The sequence below is a fragment of the Triturus cristatus genome, chromosome 7 (assembly GCF_964204655.1).
Source record: "Triturus cristatus chromosome 7, aTriCri1.1, whole genome shotgun sequence".
Taxonomy (NCBI): domain Eukaryota; kingdom Metazoa; phylum Chordata; class Amphibia; order Caudata; family Salamandridae; genus Triturus; species Triturus cristatus.
Genome location: NC_140590.1, coordinates 1,186,341,220 through 1,186,358,816, shown reverse-complemented (window position 1 = coordinate 1,186,358,816; position 17,597 = coordinate 1,186,341,220).

The window sequence follows — 17,597 nt, the reverse complement described above, 5'->3', positions numbered from 1 at the left end:
ATCAAAGAGCACACATGGAAAATAAGCCATGGGACTAGGATGACTGGCCATCACAAGATGACTACACACATACACCACTGGGCACACAAAAAGGAAGAATACACATACATAGTGACCCTAGCCAGCCTTCCTGCTATACTGTGGATAAAACCACACTCTGTGCTGGCAGTGCACCCCAACCTGACATGTGTACAACATAGCCAACAGGTACAAATCAAGGAAATGACAAATTCCTCCCCTTAAAAAATTAGCATCAGTGCTCCCAGAAGTATCTGGGACAAGAAGCAGTGAAGTCCATGTCACCCATGTACAAAATAGAGTAATTGACCCAATACACAGACCATGTTGAAGTGTCACACAGACCATGTGGCACAGTAAACCACATGCACACAGAAAAATAACTTCAACCAGTAAGGACACAAACAAAATAGGCAACAGGGGCACATATTGCACAGATATGCATCATGAGAGGAGAATAGCAAGGCACAAAAAGCAGAACATGTCTATGAGAAGCTGCACAGGCAGGGGTGTAAAACAGCAGAGAACAACAAGCCAGTGTCATAAACGAAGTGCAGTGCATGTCCAGGAGAGGCTACACAGGGAATGTGTGCGAACGTACCTTACCATGCTCAGCAACACAGTTGTGTGGTAACAATGTGCAGTACAGGCCCACCTGTATGAGAGGCAGGTGTGTGAGGGTGGCTAACACTCAGACTTGGTAGTCAGGTGGAATGGGAGCTGGCTGAGTCACGGGGACTGTTGGGTCACTTGACTGGGGAGAGAGCGGATTGTAGGAGAGTAGGATCTGCTTCACATGGGTACCCCCACTTTCTGCTGGTGTTTCACTGTTTTTCTACTTTAGTCTGGCTGTGGCCCTGCTAATCAGGACCCCAGCCTAGCTGCTTCCTCTCTAAAATGGTTTCCATGTACATTAGGTACATATCCAATTGGATTCTGGAGTGCCTTATAAGCCCCTAGTATATGGTATACTATGTACCTAGGGCATAGGTACCACAGAGGCCTACCAGGGGCTGAAGCATGTATTATGCCACCCATGGGAAGCACTCCAAAATGACACCACAGATCTGCTACTGCTGCCAGGGTAAGGTGGTGCTTGCACCCCTTACAGTGGTATAGGCTACCTATATCACTACCATTGCATACACATATAAAACCTATAAGTCACTCCTATGGCAGGTCTTAACAATCCTGAAGGCAGAGTGCTTGGTTTTTATGTGAAACGGTGCCCCTGCATGAGCAGAGCCCCTCTGCAGCGTTTGTAGTACCTCCTCTGATGCTGATTGTGGTGCAGCCTGACCATATACTCTTAAGTGCATTATAACCTCGCGGTAAATGCTAACTTTGGGATGGCTCTCAAACGCTTTGGAATACTACCCCCCTGCCAGTTCTGGCGTCGGGGTTAGCATTCCATCCTTCTAGAGGGAGAGACATGTTCACACTGGTCTAACCCGGTAAAGACTTCCTACAGCCCTGGCATCACAAAATGGATGCCACTGCCACAGACACGGGTCTGGCCTCCTGCTGCTGACCGAAACTCTGGCAGGGGAGGCCTGGACAATAGGTTTCCTGTCCCAGGAAGGTGTAACCACCTCCCCAGACAGGCAGATGTGTATTGGGGCTGGGCGGGAGCACTCTCTAGTGCTTTGAAGTCCTGCACTGGGGGCACACTTGGTGTCCCTGTGCATATTCCGTTCAAACCGGTTGCAGGGGCTACCTGCCCCTGCTCTGGCGTGAAACTGGACAAAGGAAATGGGTGTAACCACCCCTATTTCCAAACCCTCCCATAGGTGGGTCCCTAGAGTATATCCAACCCCCAAACTTTGTATAAGTATGGGAACCCAGTCCTTGCGACTTTAGATTACCCTGGACTGTACTCTGCAACATATATCCTTGACCTTCGACGTTCTACTTTGCCTAGAAGACTGAATAAATCTCCCTTGGGGTAAATGAGTGACTCTCCTGCTTGGCAGGCACCAAAGAAGCAACTGACTGGTCTGCATCGCTGAAACTCCCGCCGGACGACGAAGACTTTGCATCACTAGAGGTATATTTCCAGACTTCCCCGAGGCTACCCTAAGTCCACAGCAAAGCAGAGGCCCGTGGCTATCGTGGGTAACATGGAACCGTGCCCCCTGGATGACGTAATCTTTTGCTGATTCAACATCTTCCTGATCTTCCTCAAAGTTGGGCTTTGGGCTCTGAGTATCCCCAGCCTTGAGCACCTCCTGCACCAAAGATTTCTGGCCTCCACTCCATGAGTGACCCGTGGGCCAGTTTCCAGTGCGACCGCTTGAGGCTCCTTCACGATCGCTAGCCTGTTGGCTAGTGGGTCTCCGCAAAGGCAACTCCTCTTCTGATTGGGCTTTCCTGGTTGCTCCAGACATGCCTGACTTACCTTCGCTGGGTGAGTTCCTCAGACCTTGCTGGTCTGCACTGACGTCCTTTCTCTGATTCCAAGTGACTTGCCATTGCCAAGCCTTGTTGGGTCCAATCTGGTCACCGACACCGCAGCACTCGACAGACTTCGTGGGACAGCTCGAATCCAGCTCCTGGTTGTCATCGGCGCCTCCTGGACCTCGTGGATGAAGAGTCAAGACACCCCATCAACTCACCTGAAGCACCCGACATCTGTGGGCATTGGTCTATCGTGCCCTTGGTCACTGGTAAGTGACCCAGACTCTGTCCCCTCTGCTTTCAGGTTCCTTCCCTCCTAGATCCAGGCGTGGATCTCTCTGGACACTTCGGGCCTGATTCACAGAACTAACTTAAGACAAAATCCTAAACTTACTAACATTTTCGTATTCACAGAAGGCCTAACTTTAGGACTCCTAAATGCCTTCTGTGAATACCGAAAGTCTTAAAATTAGGATTTTTCTCAGTTTAGGAGTCCTAAAGTTAGGACTCCTAACTTTACTACTACTAAATTGAGAAAAATCCTAATTTTAAGGCTTTCAGTATTCACAGAAGGCATTTAGGAGTCCTAAAGTTAGGAGTCCTAACTATACTACTACTAAACGGAGAAAAATCCTAATTTTAAGGCTTTCGGTATTCACAGAAGGCATTTAGGAGTCCTAAAGTTAGGAGTCCTAACTTTACTACTACTAAATTGAGAAAAATCCTAATTTTAAGACTTTCGGTATTCACAGAAGGCATTTAGGAGACCTAACGTTAGGAGCCCTAAGTATACTACTACTAAACTGAGAAAAATCCTAATTTTAAGACTTTCGGTATTCACAGAAGGCATTTAGGAGTCCTAAAGTTAGGACTCCTAACTTCTGTGAATACCGAAATGAGTAAGTGCCTTCTGTGAATTCCAAAATGAGTAAGTGCCTTTTGTGAATACCAAAATGGTAGTAAGTTTAGGATTTTGTCTTACGTTAGTTCTGTGAATCGGGCCCTCTCCTCTTCACGGCAGCAGCACTCCCTGAGCAGCTTCCATTGAAAACAGCAATGCGACCCAACACCATTTGACACCTATGCACTCAGCTTCGCTGGGTGAGGTAACTCGAGTACTCCGGTGGTCCCGTGTGTGTTGGCCCTAGACACCTCTAAGTCCAAAACAGTTCCCTCGTAGATATCTTCTAAGTGTCCTTAAACTCTATATTTCCAACCGCGACATTCCCCATAGAAGTAAACGGTGATTCGCTGCTGTGTTCTCACACTGCACGCGTCCGCCGTGGGTCCCCTGTGTCACTACCTTGGGTGGTTCCTTGTGGTCCAAGCACTTCTACAGGCTCTAGGCCTTGTGTCTAGCTCAGTCGTGGTTCTTATACCACTTTATTGGTATATGGTTTGGTACGCCCCTAGGGCCCAAACGTGTATTTGTGCTATTACTGTTGATTGCTGACTTGTAACGTAAGTACTTCGAACTCTAGTCTCATAAAGAGACTAGAGGTATGTGTTTTATCTTAAATACATATATTTTAAATATATACCTGGTGTGGTTGTCCTTTCATTTGGTCATTCAAGAGATTATAGACTGGTAAAACAAGCTGCTTTACATTCCTTCAAGACTTAGCCTGAAGGCTGCTCTCCCTAGCTACCACTAGGATAGCTTTCAATAAAGGTTGTCTTTAACCTATTCACCATAAGGGGGTTGTGTGGACTGATACAGGGTGCCCACTATAACTAGTGGACAGCATATAGCAGGCCAACTTCTCACATGGACCAGCTGAGGCAGGGCTATCAGTGGGCTGGCAAGCCAGAGGGCTACTTGGACCAGGTGGTGTAGTGGCACGTGGAGGTGGAGTCATGCAGACAGGAGACACCGTGTGGCTGGGAGATTGTGGAGGGGTGCCCTTCCACTTCTTGGGGAGTCGCAATGGTTTTCCTGTCTTGGGATCAATGGGAAGTGGTGTGGACACATCAGGTACACCCACCACCAAAGCTGCATCAGGTGCAGACGCTGACACACCCTTTGGTGATGTGCTGGACCCAGCGGTACGCAAAGCATGGCTACGTCTTTCCCCCCCCTTCTGCTATCCACTAGGTGTCACCTCTACAGTGCCCTCCTTCCCCTGCTTCACTGGGCTTGGAATGGGAGTCAAGGTGGTGGGTGAATCTGCCTTGGAGCCCTTCCTATATGTACCCTTGGCATGCACAACCTCCTTGGTGCTCACAGAAACTGTATGCTGCTCTTTACGAGATGCTTTAGGGACAGGAAAGTCCTTGGCTGGGTATGCCTCTGTGGCACATGTTCCTGAGCTCTGCTGCTTAGCTTTTTGTCCCCTGGTGTCGCCTGACGGACTTATCTCCCTGCGCTCTGGGGTGGCACTGGTCTTCTGTGGGGATGGTGTCTTTGCCCGTGACTGCTTGGGCTGCTGATGCTGCGTGCTACGTGTGCCATATCATGACTTTGATGTAGTTGGACCGTGGTCAGTATCATCCGGTGTGGCCACTACCAGGGGGGTGGACAAGAGGACCGGTGCCGGACTGTGAGTATGTGCCTGTTGAAGGGCAGATGTCACTGTGGAGGCCAAAGCCTGGACAGTCCTGTGCAGCCCACCCATGTCTGAATGTATGCCCTCCATGAAAGTAACAACCTGGGCCATTTTTTGTTGTGGTCAATGAAGGCATTGAGGAGAGCTGTCTGGCCTACACATAGCTTGCGCAAAAGCTCCACAGACTCAGCACTGATGGCAGCAGGGGGGGCAGGGGCAGAGGCAGCAGTGCCAGCAGTGAAGGACACACTTCTCCTCTTACTGAGGCGGACACGGGCAGCACCAGGGGAAGTGGTTGGGAGGGTGGGCACTGTACGCTGTGTGGTGGAAGATGCTGCAGACTCCCGGTTCTCTGTGTCCGCTAACATGGCTGCATCCCCGCTGGCATCAGAAGATGTTGTACTTTGTGTCTCAGGTTGGGACTCCTCCAGCAGACTCCTGTCCCCCTCTGATGCGCTGGTCACATCCGTGTCACTGGGTTCCTGTGCAGCTGTTGTGCTAGTGTCACCCTCACTGGTGTCCGTATCCTGTCCCTCGCTGACCACTGGAGATGCTGCATATGAGAGAGAGATGTAGGGTCCGGTCAGTGGCAGCAACAGAACAAACATATGCAAGCAATGCATAACAAAAGAGGACCAAACCTCCATGTTGCCCACGGCCCTGTTCAATCGCATCTTGCCAAAGCACCATGTAGACTCTAACAGTGCGTGTACTCTGGACATTCAGACAAAATTGAGCCATGTGATGACCACACACCACAACACCCTGCATGTGGCTCCATTCAACCAGACACACAACTACCTCTGAGCACACCTAGGGACATGATGGGGGCACACACCTTGTTGCCACTGACTGATCTGGATGGAACAGGAGGGGACAACATAGACAAAGACTACAACATGGCAGTCCACAATGGCCATGAGCCCATGCCACACACCATGTTGTACTCTGGGGCACAAAGACTGGTGCACATTGTTGTCAGATGTCCAGGCAAAACCCAATCTTAGTGCATGCAATGGATGCATTGATGAAGGCACACTCAGATCTGTAACACTGCCTCACCCTCACAATGGGATTCCCGAGACCACCACAATGCAGGAAAAACATGAAGAACACCACTCTGACTGCAATGGTCATGCACTGCATTTGAATTACATCAGGAAGGACAGGTAAGGCAAATGCGTGACACCGGCACCCAGCACAGCATACACTCACATGCCACTGCATCACAATGACTACATTGCATAGGCCAGCGCAGGCACAGGGTCTGTACATATGCAGCCACTCCAAGCCAAAGTCACCCTCCCAATGTACTCACCCCTGTCTTGCTGCTGATGCTCCTTCAAACGTGCATCCAGCTCAGGCTGAGTCACCGCCAAGATGCGGCCCATTAGTGAAGTCATGCTGCGCCATGCCATACGCCCAGTGTGAGGATCAGCCCCAAGGTCATCTCTGCCACGTTTTTTGCCAGCCGGCTGATGTCGTCCCACCTCTTGTGGCAGTGGTTTCGCCGTTGGTTTGAGACCCCCAGAGCTCGCACCTTGGCTGCAATGGCCCTCCACACGGTCTTGCGCTGGTGTTCCTTGAGCTGCAGGCATGGGAGACAAGAGGTGGAAATGATCAGTGACACAGTGTCATGTACTGACATTGATCAGTAAACCTGCAACATACAAAACCATCACAAATCCAACTATTTGTCCATCAGGGACCAGAGTACATCTCACACGGTACATCTGCATGTGAAAAGCACATGTCCATGCATGCAGGTGTGAGGGGAAACACAGTCCATGCACATCTCACACACATGCAGGATGCCAGCACTGGAACACCTATGCAGCATGCCCCTATCTCCAGTTCATTGTTGGCTTGAGCAACACATACATCACATATCAACCTGTGTCTGGGGGTGGACTCACTGTGGCCAAGACTGTGCAGCCCACAATGTCCATGCCCTGTTACTACATAACTGTGTCATGGATGTCGCTTTGAGGGACATGAAGTCACAAAGCCTGATTCCGCAGCAAAAGGAAGGTTGTGTGCAATCTACAGTGCACTTTGGACGCATGGCTGGAGTGTAATGATTAAAATATTGGGGCAATACTCTGTAAGTGAGGTGATGTGTCCTCATCTTCGTGGGTGGGCACTGTGTTGGGCAGCTGGGCTCACACCGAGATGGACAACTGGGGCACACAGCCATTCAGCTAAACAATCACTGACATGACTCCTGCATGGACAAACTTCTTTGCCACTGTATGGCTGAAAACACGACACAGGTCACTCATACATACATGTGCATGCAGGGAAAGGTGCGGCATGGTGTACACACACCTTCCCCCTGGAGACAGCATGATAGGCAGTGCATGACACAACCACACACTCTCAGAGACATACTGCATCAGGCCAACTACAAAGGTGCCCACCCCTGCCCTACAACCCCACTTATGTGAACTTACCACAAACTTTGGGGCACCATGTAGCCTTGGGTTCTGTGTGAGCACCTCGTCCACCAGGACCTCCAGCTCCTCGCTCGTGAAGGGACTGGCGCGGATCTTCTCTGTCCTTGCCATCACTGTGGATATGAGACAACAGCTGCTGAATTGGGTGGAGAGGGCTCTCTGGCAGCAGGCTCTGGAGGCAGGAGCAGATGAGGGCTCTTGGGCAGCAGGCTCTGGAGGCAGGAGCAGATGAAGGCTCTTGGGCAGGCTCTGGAGGCAGGAGCAGATGAGGGCTCTTGGGCAGCAGGCTCTGGAGGCAGGAGCAGATGAGGACTCTCTGGCAGCAGGCTCTGGGAGCTGTGGGAATGTAAGGCTCCCTCCCACACATATATAGCCCCCTGTGGTCTCTACAAAGGTGCCAAGCTGCAACAATTGTTTGCCCAGGTCTGCCTCTTTCAAATGCATCCAATGGCCGACTCCGCGGTGGCGGAGCACGCCTACCGCGATGTTCAAACTTGCATCATGACACCACAATCAAGGTTCCCATTGGCTCCAATGCACGCTCCATGGCGGTGACACACCGCTGGGGCCCGGTGTGCGTTACCGCAATGGTGCCTCTTTCAAATGTATCCAATCACCGCCTCCGCGATGGTGGAGCACGCCTACCGCGATGTTCAAACTTGCATCATGACACCGCAATCAAGGTTCCCATTGGCTCCAATGCACGCTCCATGGCGGTGACACACTGCTGGGACCCCGTGTGCGCTACCGCGATGGTGTCTCTTTCAAATGCATCCAATGACCGCCTCCGCGGTGGCGGAGCATGCCTACCGCGATGTTCAAACTTGCATCATGACACCGCAATCAAGGTCCCCATTTGCTCCAGTGCACGCTCCATGGCGGTGACACACTGCTGGGGCCAGGCGGAAGCTACCGCGATTTGGGTGGCGGAGCATGCCAACCGCCATTTTCACATGTCTCAATGCCTATCAGCAGCGCACTGGTGTGCATGGGGGGTGCTGGTGACACACCGCTGGGGCCAGGCGGTAGCTACCGCAATTTGGGTGGCGGAGCATGCCAACCACCATTTTCACATGTCTCAATGCCTATCAGCAGCGCAGTGGTGTGCATGGGGGGTGCTGTTGACACACCGCTGGTGCCAGGCGGTAGCTACCGCGATTTGGGTGCCATACAATGTCAATGGACATCTGGCACACATCAATAGTGCAGAGGGCCCACATGGACAATGGCACATGATTGTGCACACAATGACAATGTTCCATTTATTACACTGGTGACTACACATGCCATGTTTGGGTATGTGATTTTGTAGGTTGGCCTGTACTCCCTCACATTTGTAGTCATGTATTTTTTGGCCGTGTCGGAAGGTCAGTGTTGTTCTGGACTCTACAATGTGTACACATGTGAATGTGTCTAGGTGCAGTGGCAGACACAGTATTGCTTGACTCTATGTATGATATATTATTTTAGCATGGCCAATTATGTCTGCTCATGCACACAATCATCATCTCTGCGCAAACTGTGATCATTGTATTGTGGATGTGTGCCTGATTGAAATGATGCATTTCGGTGTGACAGGTACAGCAGCTAGGTATGAGACAGTGTAGTAGATTTGTTACACATATGCTAGATGCCATGCTCCCAGGCATGCCCATGTGAAATGTGGCCATTTCCCTATGTGCTTTCACATTGTACATGGTGGTCTGTCAGGTACTTTTGTTGTGTGATTTGAGAGGTGCTCCCTTTGTGTTGCTGGAGGTGTCCCTACATGTGAGATGGGCTGTAACTCATTGTGTTGGCAGTCATTGTTGTACTTGTGACAACCTGGACGTGGGATGCTGTGCCCATCTCATGATGTATTGCATTGACATGTGTCCACTTTCATCTCAACTAGTCGGAGGCCAAATCAAATACGTCACTTGACAGTGCTGGACGACATGGAGGATGTGGCGATAATTCGGAAATTCTGTCTTGATAGAGCCACCCTAGGAAGCCTTTGTGATTTGTTGGAGCCCCACTTAAACCACGCCGAACATATCCTACAGCTTTCACCCCAACTTATAAGGTGATGGCAGCCCTGCATTTCTTTGCGACTGGATCCTTCCAGCAGACAGTGGCTAGCGCCGGTGGGATGTCACAACAGATGTTCAGCATGGTGCTGCGTGATGTTCTGTCCGCCATGATGATCTACAAGGACCGATATATCCATTTCCCCAGGGCTGCAGAATTGCCAGCTGTAAAGGGAGACTTCTATCCCTTTGGGCACATCCCCCATGTTGTTGGTGCCATTGATTGCACCCATGTTGGTCTTGTGCCCCACGGGCAAGTGAGCACATTTACCGTAATCACAAACATTACCACTCCATAAATGTGCAAGTGGTGTGCCTGGCAGATATGATCATCTCCCCAGATACCCCGGCTCCGCCCACGACTCCTATATCCTGCAGAACTGCATTGTTCCCCGGCTGATGGCAAATCTGCTTCCTGAGCATGCATGGATCGTGGGTGAATATGCCTAGTTGTATTGCTTGATGTGTGACCTGCTCTTCTCTGCATCAGCCACATTGCCATGTGTATTTGTGTTTGTCATACCTAGGTGACTGCATATCCCAACCATCCCTGGTTGCTGAGCCCACTGCGGAATCCCCAGAGCCCGGCTGATGTCTGCTACAATGATACACATGAGAGGACACATCGTGTGGTGGAGCGTACTTTTGGTCTGCTCAAGTCACGTTTCCGCTGCCTGGACAAGACCGGAGGTGCACTCATGTACTCGCCAAGGAAGGTGTGTCAGATTGTAGTGGCATGCTGCATGCTCCACGACCTAGCCATTCGCAAGGAGATACCCCTGCTCCTAGATGATGATGATGACCCAAGGCCCCCGCCTGCAAACCAACCCGTGTCCAGTGATGAGGACAGTGTAGAGGAGGAAGGTGTTGACCTGCGTCAACAGCTCATCACTCGCTACTTCACTTGAAGGTGGGTCACAATGTGCTACATAGACTTTGTCAGATGGAATTGCTGTTGTCGTGTGGGGGTATGTGGGAAATTGTTTCAAGTGCACGTTTTCAACTCAGCAGTGTTTGGCAATGTTTCTGGGACTGGTCATTTTTGCACATCTACAGGACGTGTATGTAGAGACTTGTTGCACATTGTGAGGTGTGCATGTTGTGTCATCTTGATGGTGGCTGTTGTGTGATGTCTGTGATGCCGCACCCAGACCAGTAAATGGTGTTCTGTTGTGTTTCCCTAGGTGCCTTTGACTTCTCCTTGCCTCCATCTAGCAATAAAGACGGAGCCAACACGACAATATGTGTGTAAGGACTATTTTATTTACAATGGTGACATGTGAAGGGGGTGTGTACAATTCCATGGTGGTGGAGGAGCAGTGAGTTGAAAGTCATGGTAGTCGAGATAATCGAGTAGTCACCACATGGATGTGGTGAACCAGTCCAACAGACAGATGCCATTCACAAGGCAGTGTGGGGAAGGAAAGTCCAAAAAGTCAATGCTGTGGTGAAGAGGGTTGCCATCAGGGCTGGCTCCGTGTCTGCCGTGTGGCAGGTGCTTTGCCTCCTGAGACTCCCAGGGTCTTCTTAGGATGGCCCCTCCGTCGCTTGGGAGGGGGGGCCCTGCTGCAGGGTCAGTGTTGTCTGAGGACTCACCCCTCTCTGTGGGCGCAGGGGAGGATGGTGAACTGTCATCCTGCCGCACAACAGAGGGAGTTGAAGGTGTTGTCTGTGGCGCATGCCTGTCCCTCAGAGCAGCCACTTGCTGGCCCATGATGTCCACCATTTTACCCATGCGGGCATTGATGGACCTCATCAGCAGGATGAGCTCGCGTAACAGTTCGTCCATCCGGCCCGTTTGTCCCTGGGCCTGTTTATAGGCGCCAAGGACTCTGTGGATGAGGTCCAGGGATGGGGTCCCAGCCTCTTGGGGTCTGTGGATTGGCCTGTCCCTCCCACCTCCCCTGCTACCACAGACCTGTTGCCTACCCATTGTGTGCACCCGCATCCTCTCCATGTGGACCTCAGTTGGTGGAGTGGCCTGGTCATCCTCTGCGACAGGGAGGGTGTTGCATGTGGCACTGGTTGTGGTGGTGGTGGTGGCAGTGGCAGCGGCACCAGTGGACGCACAGGCTGTAGCAGCAAGGGTTAGTAGTGATGTTGTTGATGGTGCAGATGTGGGGGGGGATGATGGGGTCCTGGGACTTGTTGCTCCCTAGCACACCAGATGGGCCGGCTTCGAGCTCATCATCCAGAGGATCCTGGGAGTCATCATTCAGGAGTCCATGTACCGGGGTGGGAGACTGGCTGTGCAGGTTGCTGGTGGTGTCCTCTGCAGTGAGTTCTTGGTCACCTGCGGATCAGATGGAAAATGGTCATTGTAGTGCACCACGCAAGCTTTGTGTTAGCTGTGTGTCATTCAGTGTTTGTATACAACACAATTGACAGTTCATCACATTGTTTGCTATGTGCACTACTGTGCCTCCTGACATGATGCAGTGGTACATGCATTTCTTATCCAGGGTGTGTGGTGTTGATGCATACCATTTGACCCGTGCAATATTTATGATTACAGGGACCTGTTGGCATCTAGGGACTGGCAATATATGTTTCTCATTGTGGACTCTTTGTTGATTTGTCTGACCTGGCAGACGTCACATCTGGGCATGGCCTTGCCATTGTCATCTGCTGCATACCTTTGTTTTGTCCTGTGCATTTCTTGATTCTTCCCCCAACACATACCTTCTTCTTCTTTGTATGATCCTTGTTGCTCCGGCCCCATAGCGATGCACATGTCAATGGGTGCTGGAAATGTTTGTTCCCAGACTATATTCTACATGTGCATTTGTGTGTCACAGTTTTGTACCTGGTACAGTTTACTTTGCTTACCTGTGTGCACAGTGTGCGTGGCAATGGTGTTGGTGTGCATATGAGTCCAATGAGAGGGCTGGTTTTGTGAAATGGCACCATTTATTTTGTGACGAACGTGTGGGTGCACGTGCTGGCTACTTACCTGATCAGTGCTCACATTTGGCCTTGTGATGTGGCACATCTGTGTGTGTGTGTGTTCCATGATTGCACCCTGCTCACTGGAGTCATGATTAAGGATGATATGTCTACTTACCTGTTAGTTTGTTAGAGGTGAACCATCATATGCCACATGCATCTGTGTATTATGGGGTGCTCCATCTTGGTGGACTGGGGGACAGGGGGCATGGTGGGAGTAGTAATACAGACCTCCCACCCACACAAAGCCCTCCATGGCAAGATGGCTACCTACCTGTGAGTTTGTTTGTTGGTGATGTAATGGCTGACACAAGCTTCTGGGTGGGGTGGGGGGAGGGCTCCATCCTGCTGTTGCTGTGGGCCAGGGGGCATGGTGGGAGTAGTAGTACAGGCCTCTCACCTACAAATAGACCTCCATGGCAAGATGAGTACCTACCTGTGAGTTTGTCTGTTGGTGATGTAATGGCTGACACATGCTTCTGGGTGGGGTGGAGGGAGGGCTCCATTCTGCTGTTGCTGTGGGCCAGGGGGCATGGAAGGAGTAGTAGTACAGGCTTCCCACCCACACACAGCCCTCCATGGCAAGATGGCTACCTACTTGTGAGTTTGTTTGTTGGTGATGTTATGGGTGACACATGCTTCTTCTCCATCCTGCTGTTGCTGTGGGTCAGGGGGCATGGTGGGAGTAGTAGTACAAACCTCCCACCCACACACAGCCCTCCATGGCAAGATGGCTACCTACCTGTGAGTTTGTTTGTTGGGGATGTAATGGCTGACGCATGCTTCTGGGTGGGGTGGGGAGATCCTTCTTGGTGGACTGGGGGACAGGGGTGCATGGTGGGAGTAATAGTACAGGCCTCCCACCCAAGCACAACCCTCCATGGCAAGATGTCTACCTACCTGTGAGTTTGTTTGTTGGGGATGTAATGGCTGACACATGCTTTTGGGTGGGGTGGGGAGATCCATCGTTGTGGACTGGGGGACAGGGGTGCATGGTAGGACTACTAGTACAGGCCTTCCACCCACAAACAACAGCCCTCCATAGCAAGATGGCTACCTACCTGTGAGTTTGTTTGTTGGGGATGTAATGGCTGACACATGCTTCTGGGTGGGGTGGCAGGAGGGCTCCATCCTGCTGTTGCTGTGGGCCAGGGGGCATGGTGGGAGTAGTAGTACAGGCCTCCCACCCACAAACAGACCTCCATTGCAAGATGTCTACCTACCTGTGAGTTTGTTTGTTGGGGATATAATGGCTGACACATGCTTCTGGGTGGGGTGGGGGAGGGCTCCATCCTGCTGTTGCTGTAGGCCAGGGGGCATGGTGGGAGTAGTAGTACAGGCCTCCCACCCACACACAGCCCTCCATGGCAAGATGGCTACCTACCTGTGAGTTTGTTTGTTGGGGATGTAATGGGTGACACATGCTTCTGGGTGGGGTGGAGGGAGGGCTCCATCCTGCTGTTGCTGTGGGCCAGGGGGCATGGAAGGAGTAGTAGTACAGGCCTCCCACCCACACACAGCCCTCCATGGCAGGATGGCTACCTACTTGTGAGTTTGTTTGTTGGTGATGTTATGGGTGACACATGCTTCTGGGTGGGGTGGGGGAGGGCTCCATCCTGCTGTTGCTGTGGGTCAGGGGGCATGGTGGGAGTAGTAGTACAAGCCTCCCACCCACACACAGCCCTCCATGGCAAGATGGCTACCTATCGGTAAGTTTGTTTGTTGGGAATGTAATGGCTGACACATGCTTCTGGGTGGGGTGGGGGAAGGGCTCCATCCTGCTGTTGCTGTGGGCCAGGGGGCATGGTGTGAGTAGTAGTACAGGCCTCCCAACCACACACAGCCCTCCATGGCAAGATAGCTACCTACCTGTGAGTTTGTTTGTTGGTGATGTAATGGCTGACACAAGCTTCTGGGTGGGGTGGGGGGAGGGCTCCATCCTGCTGTTGCTGTGGGGCAGGGGGCATGGTGGGAGTAGTAGTACAGGCCTCCCACCTACAAATAGACCTCCATGGCAAGATGAGTACTTACCTGTGAGTTTGTCTGTTGGTGATGTAATGGCTGACACATGCTTCTTGGTGGGGTGGGTGGAGGGCTCCATCCTGCTGTTGCTGTAGGCCAGGGGGCATGGTGGGAGTAGTAGTACAGGCCTCCCACCCACAAACAGCCCTCCATGGCAAGATGGCTACCTACCTGTGAGTTTGATTGTCGGGGATGTAATGGCTGACACATGCTTCTGTGTGGGGTGAGGAGATCCATCTTGGTGGACTGGGAGACAAGGGTGCATGGTGGGAGTAGTAGTACAGGCCTTCCACCCACAAACAGACCTCCATGGCAAGATGGCTACCTACCTGTGAGTTTGTTTGTTGGGGATGTAATGGCTGACACATGCTTCTGGGTGGGGTGGGAAGATGGCTCTTTCCTGCTGATGCTGTGGGACAAAGGGGCCTGGTGGGAGTGTTGTTGCTGGCTGCCTGTACACATGCCCCCATGATAATGTTGTTAGGTACGTTTGGGGTGAATAGGGGTGGGTGGATGTTGGGTCTGTGGGATGTGTTTGTGAGTGTGTGGGGCAGGTTACTGTGATTTGTCCTAGATGGTGTATGTGAGAAAGTGCCATCTTTCTTGCATGGTATGCCTCCACTTCTTGCTGCATTGCTGAATGTACTTTGACTGAGTGTGCCCTGGGCTCCTGCCAGTCAGGTGCCCAGGGCCAATGTTCCTTCCCTAAAAACCTAAAACCCAAATTGGCAAACCCTGGCCACATGTCAGACCCTGGTAAATGGTACCCTAGGTACCCAGGGCCTTGTGACCAGGGAAGGACTCCAAGGGCTGCAGCACTTATTGTGCCACCCTTAGAGGCCCTGTACCCTAACACAAACACACTGCCCTTGCAGGCGGAGTGTCCGGGTACAAGACAAAACAAAGAGTCGACTTGGCACACATCCCTGTGTGCCATGCCCACAACCTACACTGCCCTGGCATACATCAGCCACTCCTCCAGCTGGGTGCCCTATGCCAGTGGTGTGGGCACAGGAGCATGAGCCCTGTGCCCCCACAGTACCCAGGTCCATTCCTGGACACTGTAAGTGCAGTGCTGCCATTTAAGAGTATATGGTGCTCAGAGCTCGTCAAACACGAACTCCACAGCACCATAATGGCAAGACTGAAGACTGAGAAGTTTGGTATCAAACTTCTCAGCACATTAAACCCGCACTGATGCCAGTGTGGGATTTAATGTACAAAGCACTACAGAGGGCATCTTAGAGATGCCCCCTGAAACCTAACCTTCAATCCACGTCTGGTCTGAGAGGCTGCCTAGGCTGCCACACAGCAGACATGTTGCTGGACCCCTGGGTGGAGAGCCCCCACTCTCCTGGGTCTGCAACAATGCACATCCTGGGCGAGGTGCTAGGTCTCCTCCCCCAGGATGGGCAGAGGGAAGCTTCAAAGGCATGCCACCTTTGTGAGCTTCACCAGGCCACTTGCTGTACTCAGCAACTGGCCCCCACCGGTTCTGACCCCCCACTATGGCGGGAAGACTGGCCGGAAACCCCAAGTAAGGACAGGGGATGTGCCAGCCTCTGCCCAGCCCACCCCTCAGGTGGGGGAAGTGAGGTGAAGCATATCTCCGGGCTCTCGCCATCTTGGAGATGTGAAGCCCTGCCCAATCAGGACTAGGCTACTGCCCCCCTCCCACAGGAGAGTGGCAGGATAGGGGGTGTACCCACCCCAGGGCAGGGACCCAGTGGTCCCTGCACTTTACCTACCTATAACGCCCCTAAATCTAGTATTTAGGGGCACCCTGAACCTTCCTTCCTTAGATTCCAGATTCTGAAAAAGCAAAGAAGAGCAAGAAGAAAGAAGACCTGCCGTGCAGCTGCTAAGAAGAGGAAGACACCAACTGCTTTGGCCCCAGCCCTACCGGCCTGTCGACCCTCGAACCTGCTCATGCTAAATCCCGGCACTTCTTGTGGCCAGCAACCTCACAAACCCCGGAGGACCTGGCTACCTTGTGACGCTGAGCATCTGGGACTCCCATGAGCAGTGGCTCTGCTCAAAGCAAGTTTCTAACCCCTGGCATCAGCCCGGAACCGCGAACCCTGCACACTCTGCACCCGCCAAGCCTGGCCTGTGCCGGAGTGACAAAGACCCCGAGGACATCCCCCCGGCGACTGTGACCCCGAATCCGGCACCCAAGGACTCACCTCAACGCTCCTGATGATGCCTTCAGCCTCAGAACCAGGTACCCCCCCAACCGCAATCAACAGACGGTAAGATTTCCTGACATCAAAAGGCACCCCTGCACCCGGCGCCCTGCGGCCCCTGTGCCCAACTCCTGGGTACCTACCTATCCTCCAACTACCCAACTTACCTCTCAAAGTGGTGGTGGCACCTGAAGAATCTTCGTCCCCGAACTTGCAGCCTTTGTTCATCCTGGAGCTTTCCCATTGAAATACATTGAGCGCCCGAAGGCCCAAAAGCACCCTGCACCCAGCCGCCCGAGTGGCCCTGGCAGTGTAACTTCTACTCCTACCTACTTCCCCATTTGCCCTGAGCAAGTGACCTGGAGCCCAGCTCCCACAGCCGCGTGGCCTGCAAGTCAGCAGCCACCAACTAAGGCCCCCCTGCCTCCCCTAGGATAACATGGGGGCCTAACTCGCTCTGCACCCGGCTGCCCCTGTGCCACTGAGGGTCTAACAACTGTACTTACATGACCCTGGGAGACCCCTGAGTCTGTGCCCAGAACCTTAACTCTGCCAGTCGAGTACTTACCCAAAAGCTGATAACCCAATTTTCTTCCATAGGGTAACATTGACTGGTTTCTTCTGAAATTTCTTCTGTGTGTGTAGTTTCTAAAACTTACAATGAAGAGCGCTAGGTGGCGCCGGTCCAACATGGCCGCTCGGTGGTGAGACTCCGGGCGCCTCACCCCGCAAATCCTACTCAGATCCGTGGCGAGCTGCCCTGGCCGACTCCTTTTGGGCGCATCTGATCGCAGACCGGTCACACGGCTCCGGGTCCGAAATTGGGAGGATTCGGCCCGGGTGAAGATCTGCGGCTTGGAGGCTGGCCGGCGGCTCGAGGTGGCGATCCTGGTGCTGGGAACTAATTGAGCCCGCGGCGCCCACGAGGTATTTAGGCCCGGTCTCCCTGGGACATCG